We start from the raw sequence: 6,288 nt of genomic DNA, 5'->3' as shown, positions 1-6,288 counted from the left end.
TACCGTGTCACGGGAAATTGTGTCGTCTGACGGTGGAGCTTCCCGTGTCACGGTACAGTTTGACCGTGTCACGGGATACTTTTTTAGGGTTTTTATCATTTTAGGGTTCCGTGTGCTCCCTCAGCACATTTTCCCTATAAATACCCCCTCATTTCTGATGTACGGGGCACCGAGTAATTCGATTATTTTATTTTCTCTCTTCTATGCTTTAGCCTAAACACTAGCTTACCCTTCTTACTTCAAAATTCCTTCTTCAAGTACTCAAAGGAGTCCATACTTCACTCGTGGTTCCATCCTTAAGCCAAGGCGTGAAAGGTAGAATTGTTTGAGGGTTTGGCCCCAAAATCAACTTTACTTTATTTAATTTAATTTAATCATTGCTTTATTATTTTCTTAAAGTTACTAACTCGTTTATTATTTTGTAGTTGCAAACAAACAGAGTCAAAGTAAGAGTCATGCTCCTTTTATTTTTATTATTTTTCTAACGATTTTATGTTGTTGGAATTGTGATTAAATTGGTTCTAATATTAATGTTGTTTTATTATATTTTTATTGATCACCATATTGCATGTTAAAGGGAATATGTAATTGACAATCACGCCTAATAAGATAATTTGGACAACCGATTTAGGTTCCTTTTTAATCTTGTTGTTAATTCAAGTGATCACAATATTTTAGAATTATGTGTTGCATTAATATTAAACCAATTTAGTTAAATAATAGTTTGGAGAAAATTGAATATCTTTGTTTGTATGCCTTTGAGATCACAAGAATGTTTTTCAATATAAGAATCGAGTAGAGGCCAATATGGGCGAATGTGACTCCATGACTCACTTCGTACCATAATACCCGATCCTCCTTTCGTGGTTCCGAACCATATGGAGTTAGTAATCTCATGGATTATGAATGGGGTGTAACCTTCATGGGTCAATCGTTGTTGCCTACCGTTTTCCCTTATCGTGGTTGCCTTAAATGATCCGTGAACGGTTTACAAGTTCCTTAAAAACTTGTTGGCGGCTCCCTACTTTTTTGTCCCTAATCATATATGTCAATTCCCACTTCCTATGAGTGCCAAGCATATTCACAACATGCTTTTACGTAGGCGCACTTCGAGCGACGCCTACAATTTGGCGACTCCACCGGGGAGGATTCTTGGTTATTTATCGATTTGAGTGATCGGTATTTAATTAAGATGAGTGGATGAGACTTGAAAGATTCTTGAAAAAATATTCCTGTGATTAATTTGGCATTTTTGCATATGCATAGACGTTTTAATGTCGCATTCAGGTCTGTCCCGTAGGAAAAATTGGATAACTTGGTTGCGCGCGAAGGAAAACAGGGCACCAGTCAGATCTTCTGACTGCCGTGCCACGACAAAATCTGCCGTGTCACGGTACAGTGCACCGTCTGACGGTGCACATTACCGTGGCACGGGAATTTTTGCCCAGTCACGGCAGACCTAAAATCAGTCTGGTGGCTTATTTTCTCTTCGTACAATCAACTTTCTTCGATTTTTCTGAAAAAACGTATGTGTTATACATGCGTCTTAGCCCCGGGGAATTTAAGCTCTATCGACCCAAAAACGCTCATGGCAATAAGGGTTCATCCGAGTTATTAAATTCACCCAAACCATGGAGTCGAGTTTGATTTCATCACGAACTCACGGAGCCGCCCGTTGGCATACACCCTCAAGGGAGGCTGCCTTGCTAACGCGTCCAAACTCTTAACCATGGTACACTTTTGACACCCAAAGCTTGACCAATAGTTGAACATAGATCTTGACTCTAGGTTGCGAACTTTTTTTTTCATCGTGCCTAAATGCTATGTGGTTGTTTGGTGCTAACCTTCATGTGTTTGCTCTTTTGTTCAACCCATGACCGAGGGTTTTTATTCTCACATAGTAATTAGTACGGACCTAAAATCGGTTAAAATCTGGAAAAATCACAAACCTGACCTGGAACTGCGCACCGTGTCACGGCATGTTCTGCCGTGCCACGGTGAATAGTGCCGTGACACGGGGCTGTCTACCGTCTGACGGTAGACTGCACCGTGTCACGATAGTCTGCACCGTGACACGGTGCCCAGGAAAGTGTCCTGTCAGTTTTTTTTTTCGATTTTTGTGCGAATGCTGTGTCCAGTTTGGTGCATGTCTAGCTATACGATCAAAACACGCGTCTATAACCTCACTTAATCACTCACATGTCGTGTTCACACACTTTTTTGCTTTAAGTCGTGCACCACTTTTTTGACCGTATTTTAGGGAAGTCTTGTTTTTGTGTCGTTTTTTTTTTCGGAGTAAGTCGGATGGTATCCTCCCTTTAAAAATAAACAAGTAGAATTTCAAAATTATAAATTTTTTTTTAAAAAAATAAAAATAAAAATAAAAAATTCCCCGTGCCACGTCAGCATCCACCGTGGCACGGGAATGGTTGCCGCGACACGGGACTGTCCACCGTGTCACGGTGGACCTGCAAAAAAAAAAAAAAATCCCGTGCCACGTCAGCATCCACCGTGGCACGGGAATGGTTGCCGCGACACGGGACTGTCCACCGTGTCACGGCACAGTCCACCGTGGCGCGGTGGACCTGCAAAAGGAAAAAAAAAAAAAAAGAAAGCGTCAGTCAAGTCTTCCGTGTTAATTTGGTCCTCGCGTCAGTCATTTTGGTTATTGTTCACATGTCTAGCCATACGATCATACCACGAGTCTTATAACATCACTTAGTCACTCACGAGTCAAGTATAGTCCACACACTTTCTTTATGTTCCGACTCGAGTCGTGCACCAGGTCGTTTATGATCGTATATTAGGTTCATGCACCCTTTTTTCGTCATAATAAAAAATGAGTGGAGTTTTCTCACCTGTTTTCAAATGTCTATTTTTTTTCCTTCCTTTCCTATCTTGAGCAATGAGTCAAACAATTAAGTGAATTGTTTTATTTCACAGTACTTGGTCAAGGAACAGGGATAGATCAATACGGTTCGAGCCATTACCGCAACAATCTCTCAGATCTAATAGGCGTTCAAAGAGAACTTTGCCATCTCCGTTACTCATCACCTTTCAATGGCCACTAAAGAAGACATTGAGAACATCAACAAATCCATTGAGGCACTGTCTTCCATGATGCAAACCCTTACCACTAGGGTCACTACCATGGAACAAAATAAGGTCACTGTTTCCACCCTTGACAAACTGAAGGAACAAATGAGTAAGATCTCTGAGGATTTCACTTATGTGGAACGGCCTCCCACTCCTTTGGATGTGAAGGATAGACTCCCTGAAAAGTTCTCCACTACTGATATTCCAAAGTTCAAGCCTACTGACAATCCAATATTCCATTTGAAGGCGTTCTCTGCAACCATGGCTCTTAAGGGATTGGACGTAACACTTTTCCCTACGGTGTTCCCTCTCTCCTTAGAACATGCTTGCCAACAATGGTTTTATTCCTTAGATGCCAAGCATACTGCGACTTGGCAAGATGTCACCGAAAGTTTCATGAATCGTTACAAGTGTAACATTCAAACTAAAACTTCTGAACGTGAACTCTCCATTCTCAAACAGAAAGAGAATGAAGGCTTCACCGCTTACCTGAACAGGTGGAGGGAAACAGCTTCACTCTTGGTAGATCCCCCCAAAGAAAGAGAGATGGTTCGCCTCTTTATTCAAAATCTGACTCATAAATATAGGGAACATCTCAAATTTCTTCCACTGAACACTTTCGAAGCTGTATACGACATCGGCATCAATATCGAGGATGAGCTAATAAAGACTGCTGGTAGTAACAATAATAACACTTGGAAAAACAAGAAGAACGACCATCCTTCTTCTTCGTCTTCTAAGCACGAAAATACTACCAACAATATAAGCCAAGTTGATCTCAATGAAGTGTTAGCTCTTAATACTCCATTGCCCAAGAAGAAAAGAACTTACACTCCTTTAGGAATGACTTATGATGCGGCCTTTGATCGCCTTTACAGTCAAGGCTTGATCACACCTATTGGGCCATTTCCAGAGCCAAAACCTGAAGAAAGGAGCGCCAAATGGAATCCCTATGCCCATTGCAAGTACCATCAAGGAAGGGGCCACACCACGGAGCAATGTTGGAATTTGAAGGACGTCATTCAAGACTTGGTGGATGCAAACAAACTTCCTGTCCCTCCAGGCGGCAAGAAGTAATGAACAAAAGGCGCACAGCAGATCCTTCGTGCAAGATTTCATGATTTCTTTCTTTATCATTCATCTCCATTCCCCATTCATGTCTAGCATAGGTTTTCCATTTTGAATTTTTATATGTTTCGTTTACCTTTTCCATTAATAAAATGAGCAATTTTCCTGTACATCTCGATCATAGAATTTTTCATTCATTCATTCATTCTCAACAAAAAAAAAAAAAAAAAAAAAAAAAAAAAAAAAAAAAAAAAAAAAAAAAAAATCAATTACCTAACTAAACCCAAGGTACACCAATGACTTGAGGCACCTTTGCAACCTTGTCATTCCCTGTTAACCGTTCAATCACATTCCATTTCTTCATCAACCATTTTGAGCCTCGTCTAACGTTTGGCCTTCATTTCTTCAACCCACATTCACTTAACCCTGGGATTGGAAGATGTGTTATTGTATAACATTCAAAAAGCAAGTAAAAAAAAAGAGCAGAAAAGCAACAATAAAACAATGTCTAAGGGCAAGTGTTCCCATGTCTTTGATATGAACATGTCTCAAATTGCGTCTCTCATCGAGTGCTTGGTACCGTGCCTGAGAAACATGAATGCTAAGTGAGTGATGGACCGCATGATCTGAGATTGCCCACATTAATTCAAAAGAATGAAAAAAAAAAAAGCAAAAAAAAAAAAGAAGAAAAAGTTGAAAATAAACTTGCAAAATTCAAAATTTTCAAATTCAAAATTACACATCTTGGGGATTCTCTCGGGTCTTGAGCCTTTTATCCCTTTTTTCCTTAAACCATCAACTTAACCACATTACAACCCTTGAAAGACCTCTTTGAGGTGTACATACAGTTGTGTAAAGTTCGGCTAGAGCTACGTTGGCCTGATTCCTAACGGATACGTAGGCAACCTCACATCGAGATGCGGCCACATTCATATTCATATCTATGCATGATCAAGTCAAAGAATATCCAATGCTTACCTCTACCCATTTAGAGCTAGACTTGGGGGCTTGAACCCACATCATTTAGCCTACCCAGCCTAAAGAGTCATCATCTTTGACTCTTCTCACATCTCTTTCCATCACCATAACCCTTGCAGCCAGCCTTAGTATCACATTCACACACTTCACTCATACATCCATATCCATATCAATCATCCTTCCCTTTAAGAGCCCTTATCATGAAATCTTGTTTCAACTCTGTGCATGTTTCATCATATTTAAAGACAACATTCATTAGAAGAAACATTGTATACTTGCTTAGCTTCCTGACCTGAGCAATATTCATTGTTTCATGCATCGCATAATGTGCTGAGAAACATTCATATATCAATGATTTTTAATCATACAAAGCATATCGTGCTTAGCTCCTTGACCTAAGAAACGTTCATTATGCAATAATCACTTCATCACTATACGTGCTTAGCTTCCAGACCTAAGTGACGTTCAAAATCGCTTCTTTACACCATATATGATGATTAGCTCCATGACTTAAGTTCATTCATCTATCGTGTCACATGATGTAATTGTCCTTAGCCTCCTGGCCTAAGAACATGCATCATGCATACATTATTTTCAAGACAAGTAATTCAATCCATACGATTCATTTCGTCTTGCTCAAGGAGGAAGTTCAAAACTTCTTTCCTTTTTCATTATTTTATTTTGGGGAAGTTCAAAAACTTTTTCCAAGTTTTCATCGAACGAAGTTCGAAAATAAATGTTCAGTTTTCACATCTTTTTTTTTCGGGAGAAAGTCGGTACCCTCCACTCATGACAAAAATTGACGGAAAATTTTTGCTTTTGCATCTTCATTTGCTTGTGTCTGCACACACACATACACACACACACACACACACACACACAAGTCATACACATGTCATGTCACATCAAGTCAAACTTGGTCAAGTCAGTGGTCAAGTCAATCACAGTATATACGAGTCCATTGGCAAATTTATTTTTGCAAGTCTTATCTACAGCCCACGTTCGGGGACAAACGGACCATCTACAGCCCACGTCCGGGGACAAGCGGACCATCTACAGCCCACGTCCGGGGACAAGCGGAGCACCATCATTTCATGACGCAAGGTTCTCGATACACAGAGACTTGCAATCTCATCATCTTTCGAC

The sequence above is a fragment of the Chenopodium album genome, chromosome 2 (assembly GCF_948465745.1).
Source record: "Chenopodium album chromosome 2, dcCheAlbu1.1, whole genome shotgun sequence".
NCBI classification, from domain to species: domain Eukaryota; kingdom Viridiplantae; phylum Streptophyta; class Magnoliopsida; order Caryophyllales; family Amaranthaceae; genus Chenopodium; species Chenopodium album.
This window is presented reverse-complemented; position numbering follows the sequence as displayed.